This window comes from Crinia signifera, chromosome 4 (assembly GCF_055691185.1).
Source record: "Crinia signifera chromosome 4, ASM5569118v1, whole genome shotgun sequence".
NCBI classification, from domain to species: domain Eukaryota; kingdom Metazoa; phylum Chordata; class Amphibia; order Anura; family Myobatrachidae; genus Crinia; species Crinia signifera.
In genome coordinates, this window is record NC_139220.1 from 24834571 (window position 1) to 24854793 (window position 20223).

Consider the following 20223-nt stretch of genomic DNA (forward strand, 5'->3'; position numbering starts at 1 on the left):
TACCGCCGCCCCTCGCGGGCTCGCTGCACTCGCCACGCTTCGGGTTGATGTTGATAGTGGGGGTGGTGCACTATAAAAAATGGCATTTGGGGGCATTTCACTAGTTTAATACACATTTCAATGCATTTTGATGCATTTCAGTGCAAAATCGGGTGCCATCGCATCGCATCGTATGCCATCGTATGGCATCCGATGCGATGGCATACGATTTTTGAGCATAAATGCTCAAAAATCTGTAAAAATCGTAATCGGGTGCCATCGCATCGGATGCCATCGTATGGCATCCGATGCGATCGCATACGATTTTTGAGCAAAAATGCTCAAAAATCTGTAAAAATCGTATTGCATTGTATGCCATCGTATGCCACTACATATGGCATATGATGCCATACGATGGGAGCCGTGATACTCCACAAGTACCCAAATTTTTTTCCCACCACAACTCTCCATTGTGATGTCACTCATCAGGCCCCGAAGCACAGGCTTCAATGCAGGACCCCGGAGGCCAATTAAAATGCTGCACTGGCTTTTGAGCTATTCAGAGCTGGTGTACCGTTAACCAATCAGAGCGGAAGCCAGCCGGTACTGCAATTTTAACTGGCCGCCGGCATCCTGCATTGAAGAAGCAAAAGCGTGTGCTTCAGGACCTGCTGAGTCAGGCGGTAAGTGAAGGGAGGGGGGGTGAGCCATGGGCAACTCCAGGGTGCCCGGCAATTGGTGGGGGGTCCGGACTGGAAATCAGACACGGGACCCAAAATTCCTAGTGGCAGCTCTGGTTACCAGATAACCAATATATTATTAAGCAATGAATAGGCTCACATTTTAAGATGGTGCTTACTGCACATTATGCCTATGTGGAGATATGTGTACCCTTTGTTTAAGTGGTATTGTGAAGAAAATCGGCATACCAATCGGTTCACTTTAACAAAAATGCTGTAGTCAAATATTAAGTCATTCTGTTTCCAATGTTAATTTTCCAGTGTTATTTGATGTTCTCTCTCTGTTTCCCTTTGGACCATTCCAACTAATAAATGACTGCGGAGGATCAAAGGCGTGAAATCTTTTTCAAGATGAGAGTTCCAGAAAGCATTTATAGAATTCTGTAAGAAATAAAAAATCTGTTACAATATTTACATTGTCTGTCTAAATAATGTTATAATAAACCAGTATGAGTAAACAGTGGTCGGTCTGAGTCATTGTTTCTCATTTGTTCTTTTTTATCTAACAATCGCTAGAAGTGAACCGCTTGGTTAATCCTTACACATACATAGGTTGTTTTATTTTTATCAGTTAGTAGTTCCAACCTAGTGTACTGTACTCAGCACAGTATGAAATAACATTTGCAAATAAGTATAAGTTGCCCTACAATTCTTGTTTGTGGTTTTTTTTCCGCTCTAATTCATCGATGTGTTTTGGTAACACTACCTTCAAGTGTTTTGGTTTGGATTTTGGTTCAGTTTAAAATTGCAAGAAAAAAAATCCAGGTACTTGTGTATTATCACGGCACCCCTGATATCCATCGCAGGGCATTGTACAACCACAAAATCGTGTATCATCGCATGCCAAGCCATATGATCGCATGTGATGCGATGAGATGTGATTATACCCGATTTTTCATTGTACAGGCACCCAGACCCGATTTTACATTGTAAACCCACCCTGATGGGTAATGACTATGTTCAAAGGCCCCCCCCCCCATTGTTAATGCCATGTCACTATCAACGCCAACCCGAAGCGTGGCGAGCACAGCGAGCCCGCGAGGGGCCGCAGTATGTGTCCTCTGACCTTTTCATACCCCCACTATCCACTTCGGCGTGCTCGCCACGCTTCGGGCACGGTGGCTCGCTGCGCTCGCCACACTATATAAAATCAACTCCACACCGACGTGGATAGTGGGGGTATGAAAAGGTCGGAGGACGCGTACCACCGCCGCTCGCCACGCTTCGGGTTGGCGTTGATAGTGGGGTGGCGTTAACAATGTGGGGGCATTTAACATTGTCATTACCCATCAGGGTGGGGATACAATTAAAAATTGGGTCTGGGTGGGCATTTAACATTGAAATCGCATTGCATGGCATGCCATTATAATGGCATGCCATGCAACGCAATATTAAAATTGTACGCTCATCCCGGGAAAAGCCTAAAATCGCGTCCATCGCATGCCATTGCATGCCATCGCATGCCATCGCATACCTTAATTAGTGGTATGCGATGCGACGCGACGGGCGCCGTGATAATACACAAGTACCAAAATCCACAATCATTGACTAAAAAAATCTAATTTGCTAGAAATCAATAAAAAAATTGTTCTAATCATGTAATTTATGCAATCCAAAACCGGAAATACAGATTAAAAATCAAATTTCCAAACGATGGGAAGATTGGAACTGGGATTCAGTCCAAATTGAATCACCTCAGGTGAACTGGAATCGGGGTTTAGCTTGGTTTGAGTTTACAAAATTCAGGTGGTTTTGAATTTCTGGAGAACCAAGCCACATATCTCTAACAATAAGGTGTGTACTGCATGAAACTCGTGACTTTAAAGCTCAGTTGTGAATTTTATTTCACTGATGAAGTACAGTAGTTAAATGAATCAAGTTAGACTAGACGTTAATGAGGTACATATTTATCCAAAAATATACTGGTAGACTAATTGGCTCCCAACAAATTAACCCTAGAATGTCTGTGTGTGTGTGTACATGTGGTAGGGAATATAGGGCCTTATTCTGGTTGGTGCGGCCAGGCCGTACGCGTACGTCCCGGGGTTTTTTATGATCTGCGCATGCGTACATTCGCTAATGCGCAGGCGCGAACACTCCACAACGCTTACGGACGGGTCTCAACGTGCGAAAAAACCTATACGCGAGTGTACGGGCATTGGGGGCGGCATAGGGGCGTGATGAGGGGAGCGGCCGAAATAATGAGGGAAAATGGGCGTAAATATGGGCGTACACGGGGGTGTGCACCAAAAATGAGCGGTGCTACTACCACACGATCGACTAAAGCACCGTTCATTTCGGACACAAAACAGGCGGCCGCCAACCGCCATCTCAAACCACCCCTACAGATACCGCATGCCAGCGTGCGCCTGGATTTGCTAATTTACGCTGATTACTACCAAACACATACACCTGAATGTAATAACCAATGCTGCAGTCTATTAAGTCCAAACCATGATTTCACTACCTGCAAGCCACACACAGCACTCAAACACATTGGAAGCTTATCTTTCTATACTTCTCTACATTTAAAGGTTTGTTTAATTTAAGGTAAGAATCTTTTTAAGACCTGCTTATATATGCTAAGGTAGGTATTTGTTAAACAGTTAGACACATTCACTACGTGCTTTCATAGACTTTACACAGTAGCACACTCAATCTACACAAGTCGACATGTGTCAACGTGTTCACTCTAATACAAACATAGGTTTTGTATTTAGGATACAATAACATAAACCACATCTAACACCTACAAAGGATGTTTCAGCAATGTTTTAAGCCCATGGCCACTATTTTGCACATTAATTAATTCAATCAATTAATTAATTTTCATAATTATAGTTGAAAGCCAAGATTTGCAGGTCCATATATGTGAAGGGTATGTCAGCGTACACGGACGTACGCTCACTCTCACGAGCGGTGACATAAGCTGACTTTTCTATTGAAAACAATAGGGACCCGTCCGTGCAAGCTGGCGTACGCTCAGATAGCCGCAAGAAGTCGGTGGGAAGACGGACGAGAGACGTCCGTAAACGGTGGTGTACGCTCAATTGTACGCCAGTTGTCGGAGTGTAAGGGCTGGCCCGTCCGTGTACGTTGGCGTACGCTCAATTGTACGCCACTCCCCTTTGACGTTGTTTCTGGCCGTACGTATGCGGCTGAGTTGTGGGTGGACTTAACCCCAACGGCCGCGTACGGATAGCGTACGTTAATAGCGAACGTACGCACGTTTGGCCGCTCCGATCAGAATAACCTCCATAGATAGTAAGCTCCACTGGGGCAGGGACTGATGTGAATGTTCAAATATTCTCTGTAAAGCGCTGCGGTATATGTGTGCGCTATATAAGAAACTGTTAATAAATACATAATAATACTATTTGGTGGGAAATGCCTCAATAACAGCTCTGTTAGAGTGTTCATTTATATTACTTTCTCTATATATATCTCATTGATGAATCACATTAGAATAACTTGAAATCAGGCTATAACTTCAGTAGAGAGGAGTGATTTGGTTTTGATGAACATGGAACACACTTTGGGGATCTTAATAGAACTAAGTCCCAGCTTGGATCAATTTTGGGGATCCTAGTGGACCGGCTGCCAAGTTGGTTCTTCCCTCAGGTTCGGACCTTGGATTTAGAAAACAAATGTCTTTTGGATGCAAATAGAAGTTTTGAGATCAAATTATGTGCTTCAGATCTGCCTGACCTGTACGGTAGGTGTGTCACCAAACACACCACACATAGACCAACACAGAAAGTACCAACAGTTTTTCAGGTGCTCCTTAATGTCCCCCCTTCAAATGTATTACTGAGGGTTGCACGTATGACATAAAAGGAGAGATACAACAATATAGTGTAATACCATCAGACAATGGAAGGTTTATAATGATGACACTTTAAGATGGGAATCGTACCCTCTCTAATTGTCCACCAAACAGTAGACAAAGATCGCTTGCGATTTAAAATCTGGAAAATAGGTCCTCAAATGGGTCCTCCTGACTTATCCTTGATCATTCAACATGTAAAACATTAAGCAAGATATCTCCCAATAGTGAAATACCGTTTTTTTATTTTGAACAAATGATATTTAAAAAGCAATACACTGCACACAAAATGGGTATAAACACCAGAAATCAATGTCTACTTGTGCAAAAGCAGACATAAACAGCATAAATAGTAAAACCTCCGGCGTCCCTGGATGCCGGAAGTTGAAAAAGTCCTGATGGTCCGTCCAGAGTTTACCAGTCCCCTCCGCCAACGCGTTTCAGACAAACTGGGTCAGATGTATTAAGCCTGGAGAAGAGATAAACTGGAGATAAAGTGGAGATAAAGTGGAAGAGATAACGCACTAGCCAATCAGCAGTGTTTGAAATATGACAGTTGGGATCTGATTGGCTGGTGAGTTATCTCCTTCCACTTTATCTCCAGTTTATCTCTTCATCAGGCTTAATACATCTGCCCCAATGTCCTTTATCAAGGCATGGAGACATATCCCCATATCCGGGTATTTATACCCAAACAACACAATTAAAAGCAAAACCTATTTCCAGACATGGAATCCTAACCTCTATTAAACCCTATACAATCCTTATGTGCCGCCGGACTTATTCTCCTCCTTTTTCAGGAGACCATCTACATGCTTTGGAGGGCATCATTCATTTATGCCCTCCAAAGCATCAGTTAATTAATTTATGTTTTCTGGATTTCATGTACATCCCTGCTTCGTGATTCTAGGTGTTATTCCATTCAACGTGTATGGTGAGATAGGCAAACTTGATTGGAAAGTACTGCAAATGAATGTTATTGATGTTAACTATACCACAGGAACCAAAACAGGTATAAGTTACATGATTTAGTTGTTTTGATAAATGTCATATCATTTTGTATTGATTATTAAAGAAATCGAGTTCCAAACCAAAACACTTGAGGGTTGCTTTTCAAAACCAAAATATGATGGGAGTCTATGCACATCTTTAATCTCCTGCCTCCAACAAAATAACAGTGAAGATAGAGGTCCTAAAATATATACCTTAGAATTAAGCACTCTTTCAAATGTTTTGAGTGTTGCAGGGTAAGAACATTCATCTTTTAATACCACAAATTTTTCAAAAATTCTTAATATTATTTTTTTCCATTAGTTTGCGTGCCATGGTAGAGCTCATTTACTTCTTTTAATTACAGTTTGGATTTAAAAAAAAGATACCATATATGGCTCTTTGGCCAGTCCCCCCATGTGTATGTGTGTGTGTGTGGTTGGGTTAATGAGTGCTGGCAGTGAGAGTGTGTGTGTGTGTGTGTGTGTGTGTGTGTGTGTGTGTGTGTGTGTGTAGGAGGTGGATTTATTGCTACTTTTGCCATTTCCTCTCCGGGAGGCGTGCTGAGGTGATGTCACCAAGGCTAAAATTATTCAAAGTTACTCAATTTGCATAATTTTAACCCCAACTCCTCTCTGTAGACCCACAAATAGCATTGTTTGCCTCAGCGGCGAAGGAGTAAGCGGGGGCTTCGGGGAGCATTTGGAAAGTTGGCCAGCAATACTGGGAGGGTATGATTTATTGTATATTGGCATGGTGAGTGTGTGTTTGTGGTGGCAGGGTTAATGAGTGATGGCAGGGAGAGAGTGTGTGTAGTAGATGAATTTATTGTAAGCTGGCAGGGTGGGTGAGTGTGTGGGGGTGGGGGAGGATTTGTTGTGTGCTAGTAGGGTGACTGCGTGTGTCTTGGTTTGTGGATTTATTGTGTACTGGGGGGTGGGGTTAAGGAGCGCTGAGAGGGATTCTGGGTGTGGATTAATGAGCGATAGTAAATAAACAATATTATCAGAAATAATATAGACCAAATAACTATTTTATTGTTTTATCATTTACTTCGTACAATAGAAGGGTTTATACAAAAGTGTGCAAAGCTGAATGAAATGTGATTAATAATACTGAATACAGGCGTCATACAAAGCGTAATACAGAGGATCAAGCAAATTTGTTACACAAATCAGTGAAGCACATTGGGAATTAAGCTACTTCAGCAGAATCAGAGATTACACAATAGGTGCATACAAAAGCAATACAAATAACATAGCATAAGGCGCACACAAAAATAGAAAAAAAAAATCAATAAGCCAAGCTGGCCGTTGGCCATTTGAAGAGAAAACAAAAACAGATGACTATTCAGGCATTAATACAAAAAAAGAGGTTTCTCAAAGGACAAATTACTTTTCATTCCTTTCCCTGTGACAGTAATAAATTATACTGGAGAACACTTTACACAGCAGTGTGTAAACCTTGTTGGGCTGACGTCTATGTGATATTTAAACACACCTTGAGCAGGTGGCTGTTATGTTTTTATTTTTAGAATGTTTCATGGCCAATAACCAACTGGCATCATACTTAAGTCCCACCTGCCACTAGAAAAACCTTCCCCTGACACCCAGACTTCCTTCAATTTTCACTTGCTCTTGGAGAAATTAACTTTTTATGAAGAGAGATTTCATTGTCTCTGAATTGCTTATGTCCAGCTTCAGCATGTTAAATCTTAAAAGTACAAAATTGAATTTATTTCACAAATCCCTTATCCGCTGTAAACGGGCTTTGCACTGTCAGCCGAATACTCAACCTATACCAACGCAACATTTTCAGTTCAACGCTGTATAGATTATTAAGCTTTTAATTGCAGTCAAGGCCATCTTAAGAGCATTGTAGGCTCTGGGCAAAGCAGTCTACTGGTAGGCCCTCCTCCTACACTGTATTTTCACATGTGAATGGCTCCAACAATCCACCAATCAGCATGCCGGACACCCATTCACTGTCTGGCTGCAGGCAGGGAGGCCTGTTTCCCATGAAGCTCTGGGGACAACAGCCCATCAATGCTTGAAGGCCCTCTGTATGCCTAATCTGTATTTAACAAGCGTGAGATTAATTTAAAGGTGGTCAACAAACTGTTGATGATGCAGGCCACATTAGTACAGATATCCAGTCAGGTGGTCTACATGTCAGCATATGAACATTTATAATGAATGAATGTTGAATGTTGACATGCTTCAAATGGTTGACAGACATCAGAATGTCAACATCCTCAAACTGTGAAATGTTGACATTCTGGGGATTCTGGGAATTGGCCACTGGTGGGAGGGATAGGGCATGGTCACTGGTGGCATGCTGAGTATGCTGACATGTCAACAGTTTGACCATGTTGGTATTCTCTTGCTGACACGATGAGTGTAACCATGATAATGGCTGACCATTCTTACCTAACCATTGTGCATTGGGGATATAATAAATTAGTAATTGTAGATACAAAATGCAGTTTTATGGATCAAGTTGGGGGGGAGGGGTCTTAAAATACCAAACATTAAGATGCCCTGGATTTACCAATCAACTACAAGTCTTTGTACACAGCTTGTTAGTGGTAAAGAGCGCTAACCGCTTCAGCACCACTATTATGTAATGAAAAAGCCTCAATAGACCAACAATACAAACATAAGCAATAAGAGACTACTAAATTCAGGGGCATATATAAAAAAGCCTGGTAAAGTGATAAAGTTGCTCGTGATAAGACAGTAGGCAATCAGCTGGTTGGCTGGTACATTACCACCGGACACTTTATCACTTCACCAGGCTTAATAACTCTTCCCCAGAGTCTTTGGAAACTAATAATAGGCTGACAAACTGTATTTTAGGATGCCACACAATGTATACTTCTTTATAGTTTACATATTATACATTGAAACCATTCAGTAACTCCTCTTCAATAAACATATGGGCTAATGTATATAGATATAGCACGTATCCATAGGAAGCAAGGTTAAAAAAAATACATAATTCAATCCTTATTTGTATTCTAAACAGAAAAAAAGATTTTCAAACTATAGAAAAAGATGTGTGCTGAGATCGTAGCTTATGTGTGTTATGATATTACTATGTAGCAAATATCACAGCAGCTTTCAGCTAAGCATAAAACCTTATATATGAACTAGAGAATGCAACTGGAGTTGGTACTGAAATTATATCCAAATGTTATTTGATAAATGAACATTCTTTGTTTGATTAAAGTTAATTTGATAGCAGTCAAAAGGGCATCATCAAAAGACTGCAGGAGCATGTTGTTAACATGGCTCCATAAAATTGCCTGCCTATGCTCAAACCTGTCACTTTGTTATTGGAGTGTAATGGTGCTGTACAGCTGTACAGTACTTAGCATAGGAGAGAGTGACTGTTGTTCATCTTCTATCCTACCCTGGTTTTATTCTGTGTGCCAAGCGAGTTTGTCAACATTTTGCCTAACCCTAATCCAACCAGGTATTCTTACGTTAAGCATCCCTGCAGTTGGATTCCCAGCGCTGGCATCCTCATTGCCAGCATTGGTATTGTGAACACTGCTATCCTGACCCCTGGGATGCTGAACATATACCGCATGTAGTGCATAATGCAACACATGGGCATCATGAACATACAAGTGGGAAGGCGTCTATACACATAATGCCCACCTTCTGGGAAGATCGACATAAGACCGCAATATGGTTGCTCTTTAACACCAATAAAATGAAAGGTAAAGTTACAGACATGCACAACATGTGAAAAAGCAATACATGTGATGGGCGGCTTGCACGTCCCCATGGGTGTCACAAGCCACCCGATGGTGAGGAATTGAACTGCTGCTGCGTCCTCGGAAACAGGTTGGATCACTACTGCAAAGGAGGCTCCTACTTGTAATGGATGCATCCTGCTGCATTACCATACATAGCTATTACTACTAATGACAAGTAATCAATAATCAGCCCCCAGGTACTTGGAGAACCCAGTGAGCACAGTTGGATCAATTGTGGGGGAATAGGAGCTGCATCATACCACCCTGACTCTGCCTAGAAAAGGCCGTCCCGCAACACTCATCATCAGAGTATGAATGAGACTTGTGGGGAAATCCACAGAAGGGCCATCTGTCACTTTGATCCTTATTGTCTCCACTCTTGGAGGGGCTGAGGATACAGCTATGCAGTGAGTTGTACATGTAGTATATAAAATAAACCATACAGTTTCATTTGGCAAAATATAAATGGGGCACTACTATGGGCACATATAAGGGAGATGAGGGGGTTGGGTAGAAATGATGGGAGACCCCAAGGAACATGCTATGGGCTTAATGGGGCTTAATGATGAGAAAATGGGGTTGACAGTGGTGTATTTATAATGGGTGCAGAGTCCACCCTGAGTCTAAGGGGGCCCACGCTGCACCCATTTTCTTTAATACTAGCTCAGACTCTATAATGCTGCTCTGCGATGCATGACTGCTGGCAGAGAAGGAGTTGATAGCATGAAAATAGTAGCAAACAAGCCAATGAGATGTCCTGAAAAAGCTGTTCTGGGAAGAGCATCTCTTCTTATATTTTCCCAGGATGCAGTTATAATCCCGGCGGTCGGAATCCCGTCGTTCAAAATCCAGACGACGGAACCCTGACCGCCAAAATCCCGCCACTTTCTCCCTCTGTGGGTGTCCACGACACCCATAGAGGGAGAATAAATTCTTCACCATGCAGCGGGCCCGCTGCATGGTGAGCGCAGAGAGCCCACAAGGGGGGCGATCCACGTCCCCCCCTTGTCGGGATTTCGGCGGTCTGGATTCCGGCGTCGGGATTTTGAACACCGGGATTCCGACCGCCGGGATTTCGTATCAATCCCATTTTCCCAGCCTGTATACTCTGATGAAATGTGCTGTGAGAGCTACTCTTTGTATATATATTCATGTACCCTGTGTGTATTAGTATTGGCGCTCATTGTCATCTTTTTGGTAAGTATAATTTGTCTTTTATGTGTCCTGTAAATGAAAATGTTTAATAAATGATATTGTGAATGGAAAAACATCCCAAATGACAACAATCTGCTTTTTGGCACAAGTTTAATGAGAAGGAAAAGATTGAAGTAGTTGCTTTCCAGACCAAATCTAAATCCAAGATTCTAAATGTATTTTTTTTTTAAATATATTGTGCGGTTATTTACCATATTTGGACATCTCTAGCAAGACCTCCCGCTCCTCCTAGTGAGCGTTGTGTATATCATGTGTTCATTTAAAGTAAATAACAGTTATTGACCAGCTGTTGTCTTAAACTTTATTTTTATCCATTTATTTTTAATGCAAGCTTTGACTGCACAAACCTAGTTAATGCTTTTGGCACCTTTGTCACAATATACTGTATATATATATATATATATATATATAGACTGTGGTAATGGTCCGGCACTCCTGCTCCGGGTTCTGTATGCTCCGGTGCTCGCAGCGTAGTGGTAGATAATGGACAGGTGGGGTGTGCTGCCGCACAATAACGGAGACTGGTCAGCGTGGATGCAAGTAAAAAGTTTACTTAAATAACATCTGTCATCTCTGTACCGACGTTTCGGGGTCCCGTGCGCCCCGTTTTCAAGGAGGAAAGAGATACAAGTGATCACCCTTCTACTATTTAAGGTAAGCACCTTAGGGTGATCACTTGTATCTCTTTCCTCCTTGAAAACGGGGCGCACGGGACCCCGAAACGTCGGTACAGAGATGACAGATGTTATTTAAGTAAACTTTTTACTTGCATCCACGCTGACCAGTCTCCGTTATTGTGCGGCAGCACACCCCACCTGTCCATTATATATATATATATATATATATATATATATATATATAGCAGGACAAGGAATTTACTTATATGGAGAGCCGGATCCTGCTGCAATTATATATATATATATATATATATATATATATATACACTTCCCAAATGTGGTTCAGCGCCCTTTACTCAATTGATAGTCCATACGTCATTTCTCCAAGATAACAATTTATTAAAATCTTCAAAGTTTGATTCCCAAACAGGGATTCTGTTGTACGGTGAATTATGCTGCAGAGGCCAAAGAGTGCACTGGACAAGGGTCCTGGCGGCTAATTCAAATTCTGGCTGAGAAAACCAGTCCACAACTGCACGTTATCCTGTATATCACATAAATCGAATTGCAAGTGGCAGACAGTGGTAACCTTTATTCTCGACCAGTTTTTGACTGTATACTGGATGCTCCTCTTTCTCGAGTTTATTGATCTAATAAGGTCCCTTAAGGAGAGTATCCATCTGACAAGGGCCATCGGAAGAGCCCCTACAAACAAGGGCGATCGGAATAGCCCCAATCGACCCATTGAGAGTTTTATCCAAACAACTCCAATATCTAAATATCCCTAAGAGGCGAACAGAATTGTGAATTGATCGTCGGGGTAAACACCCTTGAACCCTCAAACCCCAAGTTATTCAATCATCCGTTCATATACGGACTGAATAGGTTATTCGCACCTTAGTACCGAAGCATCAAGATCCTGAATAAGGAGGTACCTTTGATATCCTAAGGACCTAGTACTCAAAAACATCCAGTTTGAAGACACCTTCACCAAAATAGTGGTTGAAATTGATCCTAATCTTTTTGCGAACCCCTGATGAAGTCCCGTGTGGGGACGAAACGCGTTGGGATCGTTTTTAAGTGCTGTTATGAAATAAACCACTGAACTTTTTATGGTCTGATTCGACCACCACTGTAGTGTGGAATCAAAGACATTTTAATAAATTTATATTGAACTTTGGACTTTACTTGCTTGTATCTTGGAATTCCATTTAAAGGCTACATTGATCTAATTATTGAAGATCACACAAAGGGGCGCCAACCCACAATTGCTATCCACATTCTTCTTGTCCCCATCCAACAGGGGTTTATGTGAGTCCGGCAGCCCCAATTAAAGTATACACCAGAATTAGTGGCGCGACAAGAGAGTCTGTTCCCCATATATATATATATATATATATACACGGTACTTGTGAGTTATCTGGACGCCCGATTTTTTGATTGTATGCCTTAAGTTAAGGCATACAATCAGATGCGATGCGATGCGATATCGCATCGCATCGCATCGCATCGCATGCGACCATCGGATGCGATGACCCGATTTTTCCATAGGAATCAATGTTAAAATGATTCCTATGGAAAAAGGGGTCCTTTTCATACCCCTACTATCCAAGTGGGCATGGAGTTGGATATAAACCTGTGGCGAGCGTAGCGAGCCACCGAGCCCGAAGCGTGGCGAGCGAAGCGAGCCCCGCGAGGGGACGGTATTCCGTGTCCCCTCGCGGGGCTCGCTACGCTCGCCACGCTTCGGGCTCGGTGGCTCGCTACGCTCGCCACAGGTTTATATCCAACTCCATGCCCACTTGGATAGTAGGGGTATGAAAAGGACCCCTTTTTCCCATTGAATTCCATGTTAAAATGGACTCAGTCCATTTTAACATTGATTCCTATGGCAAAATCGGGTCATCGCATCGCATCGCATCGCATCGCATCCGATGGTCGCATGCGATGCGATGCGATGTGCCCGATCCGACCCGATTTTGAAATCGGGCGTCCGGATAACTCACATGTACCATATACACTTCCCAAATGTGGTTCAGCGCCCTTTACTCAATTGATAGTCCATACGTCATTTCTCCAAGATAACAATTTATTAAAATCTTCAAAGTTTGATTCCCAAACAGGGATTCTGTTGTACGGCCAGACGGTCAATCAAACTTGGAGAAATGACGTATGGACTATCAATTGAGTAAAGGGCGCTGAACCACATTTGGGAAGTGTATGTTGTATGTAAGTTACCCGGCCCTCGGGTAACATTGTGGTATAGCAGCCTCAGTATATATTGTTAAAAGAAAGTTCTTCTGTTTGATATTGTTAAGCGCGTCGTGGAGTATTGTGTTATATATATATATATATATATATATATATAGTATATATATTCATATATATATACAATCCAATGCAGCCGGCACTCTATCCAAATCAGCAACTTGCTCCAGGTGCCAGAAGAGTGAAAAGATACTGGTCCAATCCCCGCAGGGAAAATAACGGCACTCAGGAGACGTTTAAATACGGTAAAAGATTGTAATGGGTAACAGGGGTCAAGATTAGGTTCACATCAACTAAGATCCCCAATCTCGACCCTGTGGGGGTCTAAAAAAGTGGTCAGGCCACTGCACAATGTGGGTCAGGGATGCAAGATATGGCAACGTTGCGTAACAGTGAAGGGGTAAAGGGCCTGGTGAATATTTCAGCTCCTAACAAACTGGTTTGGTATAAAAGTCTACAGTAACTTTTTTCAACCAGTGTGCCGCATCATACATATGCCACAGTGGGGAGCTATGTGATTATTATGGGTATCAATGTAATTATTTATGTGGAGACCAATGTATGTGTTTTTTTTTCTGTCGAGGTCAATGTATGCGTGTGTGTTTTTTTCCCTGTAATGTGCCCCTTGTAAATTTTTAAATATTGTTCAGTGTGCCACGAGTTAACACAGGTCAAAAATCACTGGTCTATAGTATTTAGGTTGACACCAAATGGTCAACATGTATTAGGTCATCTGGTACAATAAGTCGACAGGTATAGCAGGTCGACAGATAAAAAGTCAACAGATAAGTTCATCAGAGGTTAAGGCTGACAGGTACAATAGGATGACAGTGTCAAAAGGTCACCATGCTCGATGGTTGACACAATTCTCAATCAGTCAACTGTCAACTTTTTTTACCTGTCAACCTTAAGCACTTTCGGCCTAAGATCTGTCGAATTTTTGAACCCATCGACCATATTGTGTTGACCTTTTGACTATCTACCTAGACACTGTCTTTCTATACCCCATCAGACACTGACCTTGATAAAACCAAAACTACAGAATGGCAAATTCATCTATATTACTTGCACAATGGATTATTAAAAAAAAAAACCTTATTTCCAAATAAGCAAAATGCTCAAGAAATCAATGTTTTTTGGTGAAAGCAAATTAATCAAGCTTGCCGACAATTTGGTTTCAGAATCGGAGCAGATAATTTGCAACCACTGCATTTTAATTGGCTAAAGAAGTGAAAAGCCGCCTGGTAAAATAGCCAATCTGTTAACCAAACTGCAGCGATGACAACAGTGGGTGGGACATATGTGGAATAAACAACATGTGGCAGCCTCACGTCCAATCACATGACTTCCCCTCTTTCTAGGAATGCCCATTATTTCAGTCTCTCGGGGCCAATGATGTTACAAAAAATATTTACTTCCTTTAAAATAAATTAAAAAAACAAAAGAAAAACTTAAAACAGACCATAGATTGCTAACAATCCATAATAATAATAATAATAATAATAATAATAATAACTTTGTCGATTTGGTCTTAACTTTACATTAATAAAGACAGTTAATACATTTTTTTAATTGACTTACTTGTAATTATTTTTCTTTCTTTTCACTTCCATCTCAATAAAATGTTTTTGTTTAGGTTTCTGTTTTTGTAGTTGACTGCCTTGATAGATTTTTAAAACCTTTCGTTTTGCAAAAATTCGTTCATTTTTAGACAGCGTAACTTGAGCTTCTTAAGATGAAATTTGTGGTGCGAATAAAGTCACAGCTGAATTTCGCACTTATATGGAGGTTGTGATCTCTACAAAATGAAAGAAAATGCAACTTTGCAACATGGACAGTAAATGTTATTACTTAAAGTCCCGGTTTGTGTAAAGCTTTAAAATCCATAAGAAACACAATGGGACAATCATTTTTGTAAAGTCAGTCTGAGAACATAATCATTTCTTGTCTTCAAAAGGCAAATTTCCTTAGAACCTTTTTTTCCCTTTTTTTTTAGGCTGCGTTATTTCCTCTCATTTCCTGAAATGGTACAAAGCAATGATTATTTGTTTGTGATTAAGCATGTCCTATTAGTGTGTGCTGTATTATCCCCGTAATCCCCATCCTTATGAGTTATACAGCTCATGTGGAACAAGCAGGAGAATAATGGAATGTTATGTGAGCCCGTATTGTACACATTGGCATTTTAATTTCTTTGTTGGCACAACTGATTTAATATGTAACAGAGTTATACATTTGTGTTATTGTTTGTTTGAATTTACTCTGCTGTGTAACTGGTGAAACACAAACAGGATTAATAACAATCATACGAAATAAAAGAAGGAAGAGTCCGCATTCTTAGGATCTGGCAACAAATCTGACACTAGCATGATGTTAGCACTTGAAATTTTAAGAAAGCAAAGTCAAGAACATTGGGGAGTTACAGGTGGAGCAGAGTTTATTGTGAAGTGATGTGTAAGTTGTTTTACTATTTTTTTATTTTTAACTGTTTATGACTCTTGATATTAAGATCTGTTGTTCGTAGTGCACAGGAGCAATTTTATTACTGGAAAAAAAACTGGTGCTGGCACATGCACAGAATATCACAAAGACTCTGGCGCTTTACCAGAGTCTTTCGTTCATGTGCTATGATCCAAAATAACCATATGTCTGGTTATAACATCAAAATTATGGCACTGGCAGGGTTAGACTGTGCAATAAGGGCCTACCGGTATCCAGATGGCGGATCGACAGGGCTGAGGTTGACAATACCATTGTGGACCACTAGAGGTCGAAGGTGTCTAGTTAGATGTCTATACGTGGTTGATCGGGTTTACATATACAGTGAATCTGCCTCGACGAGAACCTGGTCAATAGTAGCAAGGTCGTCTTTTTTTGTGCCGGTCCACTTGGTTCCTACTTTACTATCAATGTGGACATAGAGTAGGAATATAATAATAGTCTTCTGAGGGTAGTGAGGCCCGAAGCATGGTGAGCGCAGTGAGCCATGCGAAGGAACACTGTGCACATAACACAGTATCCACAGGCACCCCACTGACATTCTGCACCAAAAAAGGATGAAAACCCTGTGGTGACCTTGCTACTCTCTACCAGGTTTCCATCGATGCATGCCTCTCGTCGATCCAGTGTCACTATGTACAACCCAGTCGACCAAGTATAGATGTCTAACTAGATGCTGTTGACCTTTAGTGATTGACCATGATATTGTCAACCTCAGCCCTGTCCATCCACTAATCCTTAACTGGGCCTACCAGGGAATGCAATATTAGGGACCAAAGGTTAAAGCTGTTGGTCAGCCACCAGTGGGGGTGTGGCTAGACAGTACAGGTTGACTTGGTCAACCATTAAGTCCAAAATACAGGTCCGATTTGGTCCAATTTTATCCGATACCAGATCAAATCAGGCCATATTGGAGGTGTTTGACATCAGTTCCGATCCAATGCACATCCCCATACGCATCAGATCGGATCCTGTAAATCATACGAGCAGCATGTATGATCTATCGGAATCAGATCATCAGCGGCACATCGCGGGTGCTTTTTTAGCACCTGCAATGTATTGCATAGGATTCCCCTCGAACTCCCACGGCAGCTACATGGTAGTTCTTTTACATGCTATTTATCGCCACGGAGCCCTTCCTGGGGACCTACTGGGGGAGCTCAAGAGAAAACAAGTCCGACGTGTCCTTCAGACAAGTCAGAGCTTTGTATGGTGGCCTTTAGAGTGGACATGCAAAGAACAATTATATAGAAGAGGATAAAGGTGTACCCAACCACTACATAGGGACTTGGTCAACCATTAGAGAAGACATGTAGAGGACAGGGCCATTTATAAAGGAGGGGATAGGGGTGTGTCAGGAACACACATTATTTGCAGAAAGGCTAATTTTGATGTACTTTTTATAGAAACAACCAAACACCCAAGTTTTTCCTGCTTCACCAAGCTACAGGCCCCTAGAGGAGATGGAGGGGAATTGAGGAATTCCCCTGTACACCTGTAGGCCATTATGACTATATACATTGACATCAAATATTTTAGTATATCAATAGAATAATTATGCTGGTATCAGCAGGATGCACAGAAGGCAAATAACTCAAATGGGTACAGGGTTTCCAAAGAGGGCATCTGCACCCATTAGAGATACGCCACAGGTGGTGCATCACTAAACTTAATTGCCAAAAGTGGGTTAATTCTAAAATTTTATTTCATTACATTTTGTAAAGTTTCAAGTAATATTTCTCCAAATCAATCTGCATACGGTACTAAAGTGAATTGGATTTATTTACCCTTTAACCCTTTGAGCGCCAACATCTCTGTAAGACAGGGGTGGCCAAACCGTTCCTCGAGATCTACCAACAGTCCACGTTTTCCAGGTTTCCACGTTTTCCAGGTTACCTAGCTGGTGCACAGCTGTTATTACTAACTGTCACATTTTAAAACATGCTGCATTCATTCCTACTATAGATCTACAGGTTGCCTGGAAAACATGCACCATTGGTAGATCTTAAGGACAGGTTTGTCCACCCCTGCTGTAAGAGATGTTCAAAATATCCGCTAAAAATTCCAGCATCGCTCATATTAGTTATATAGATGAAAAGAAAAAAATGGGTACTTGTGTAATATCTGGGCTCCCAATTTTTTCATTGCATGCCACTACTTAAGGCATGTGATGAAATGCGATAGGACCCGATTTTCGGGGTTTTTAGATGTTCCTGTACAATGTAAAAATCGGTCGCATCGCATGCCATTACAATGGCATGCAATGCCATGCGACCGACCCGATTTTTACATTGAACCTAATGTTAAATGGCCCCCCAGACCCGATTTTTAATTGTATACCCAACATCATGGTTAATTACAGTATTAGGTAAAATGCCTCCCATTTTTAACGCAACGCCACGATAAATGCCAACCGAAGCGTGGCAAGTGCAGCGAGCCCGCGAGGGGCGGCGGTACGTGTCCTCCGACCTCTTCATACCCCCACTATCCACGTCGGTGCGGAGTTGATTTTATGTAGTGTGGCGAGCGCAGCGAGCCACCGAGCCCGAAGCGTGGCGAGCATAGCGAGCCCTACAAGGGGACGCGGAATACATGTGGAGTAATGCGCGTCCGCTCGCCATGCTTCGGGCACGGTGGCTCACTGTGCTCGCCACACTATATAAAATCAACTCCCCGCCAACGTGGATAGTGGGAGTATGAAAAAATTGGAGGACGCGTACCGCTGCGCTCGCCACGCTTCGGGTTGCTGTTGATCGTGGGGTGGCGTTAACAATGGGGGGCAGAGGCGTAACTAGAAGTTTGTGGGCCCCATAGCAACATTTTGGTAGGGGCCCCCCACCTACCCCTGCCGTTGTCACTATAATGCCCCTAAAGGGGAGGGGGAAGGAGAGAGAGACAGAGGCTATTGGGGAGAAAAAGTGTGACAGGGTGAGGGAGGGGTAGTGGGTAGGAGAGGAAATACTAGGGGGCAGGCTGTCACTTGAGGGGGTTGAAAGGCACATGCAGCATAGAATAAGGGGGGCAGGCTGTCACTTGGCAGGATCAGAATGCAGATACAGGGGATTGAAAGGGGGGGCAGACTGTCACTTGGTGGGGGTTGGCAGACATATAGTATACTGCAGGTTGGCACAGGCTGTCACTTTGGGGTGGGGGGGTGGGAACAGCAAGCAGTTAGGTACAGCAGACTGCAAGGAAGGGAGGATGTCACTTGGGATGGTGTCAGCAGGCACATGCAGGAGAAGAGGCAGGGTGAAGTAGGAAAACTAAAACTCTAGGTTACCCATGACCTGCAAACCCCCAGCCAGTTACCTGCATCTATCTGAGATTAGAGGCCACCCTGAGGGCGCCCAGCATTGCTCTGAGTGTTTGCAGGGATGACTGCTATCTGCAGCGTGCCCACCAGATGGATGGTGCCGGGAAAGAGCTCTCTCCCCTTCCGACGTGACTCCCAGCTCCTCGTGTGAAGGAGAAGACTGCTCTAGTGCTCTATGGTAATCTCAGTGACTGCTCTGAGAAGGGAGCAGCGCCCCCTGGTGTGTTGTTTTACACTCTGGCTCTGCACCTCGCCTCCTGCTTCTGTTCCTGCCCGGAAATAAAGCTGACAGCTCCGGTCCCAGCGCTGCACGGCTGTGTGTACTACGGTATTTTTAATTAAAAGAAGGAACAAAGAAAATAAAAAGGGTGCAGGGGATAGCCTGCTGGGTCCTCGGGCCCCCCAAACGGCCGGGCCCCATAGCAGTTGCATCCCCTGCACCCTCTGTAGTTACGCCACTGATGGGGGGGCATTTGACATACAGTAGTCATTACCCATCAGGGTGGGTGTACAATCAAAAATCGGGTCTGGGGGGGCATTTAACATAGGAATCAGGCATCTGGGTGCCTGTACAATTAAAAATCATGGTCCAACCATTTTTCAAATTGTGTGTGAAGCTATCAAATTTTAATTATTTCCTTTTTGCAGAAATGTATTTTTAAGGTGTTTTAAACAAACTAATTTGATTTTCTATGGAAATCCCCAGCAATCCCAACCATCTGCATTTGAGGAACCAGCTCATGAATACTTACTGTATAAAAAGCGTTTGTTGAACAAAAAAGATTAACACAATGAATAAAATGTACATTTTGTACCCCGTAAGTTATTTTTGTCAAATATTATTAAAATATTGAATGATTCGGGCCAATATTGGAAGTTGCGTCAAAAGCAAAAGTATGTAATACTGTATCATCTCTATACAAAATCACTCAGTACATACAGATGTACAGATAGGTATATTAGTGTTATCTACCTAATAGGCTTTACTAAAAAATTCCATTCAACATGCA

The 20223-nt window shown here is 42.3% G+C and overlaps 1 long non-coding RNA gene across 1 annotated transcript in view; it reads right to left on the reverse strand.

Annotated features, from left to right (window-relative positions):
* Positions 1-725: 725 nt before the first annotated feature.
* Positions 726-20223, reverse strand: part of LOC146072262 (uncharacterized) — a 36396-nt gene continuing 16898 nt past the window's right edge. The window contains exons 4-5 of the long non-coding RNA XR_014473014.1: positions 14983-15420; positions 726-1100 (exon numbers count right to left, since the gene is read on the reverse strand). This is a non-coding gene — a long non-coding RNA (uncharacterized LOC146072262). The remainder of the gene's footprint in view (positions 1101-14982; positions 15421-20223) is intronic.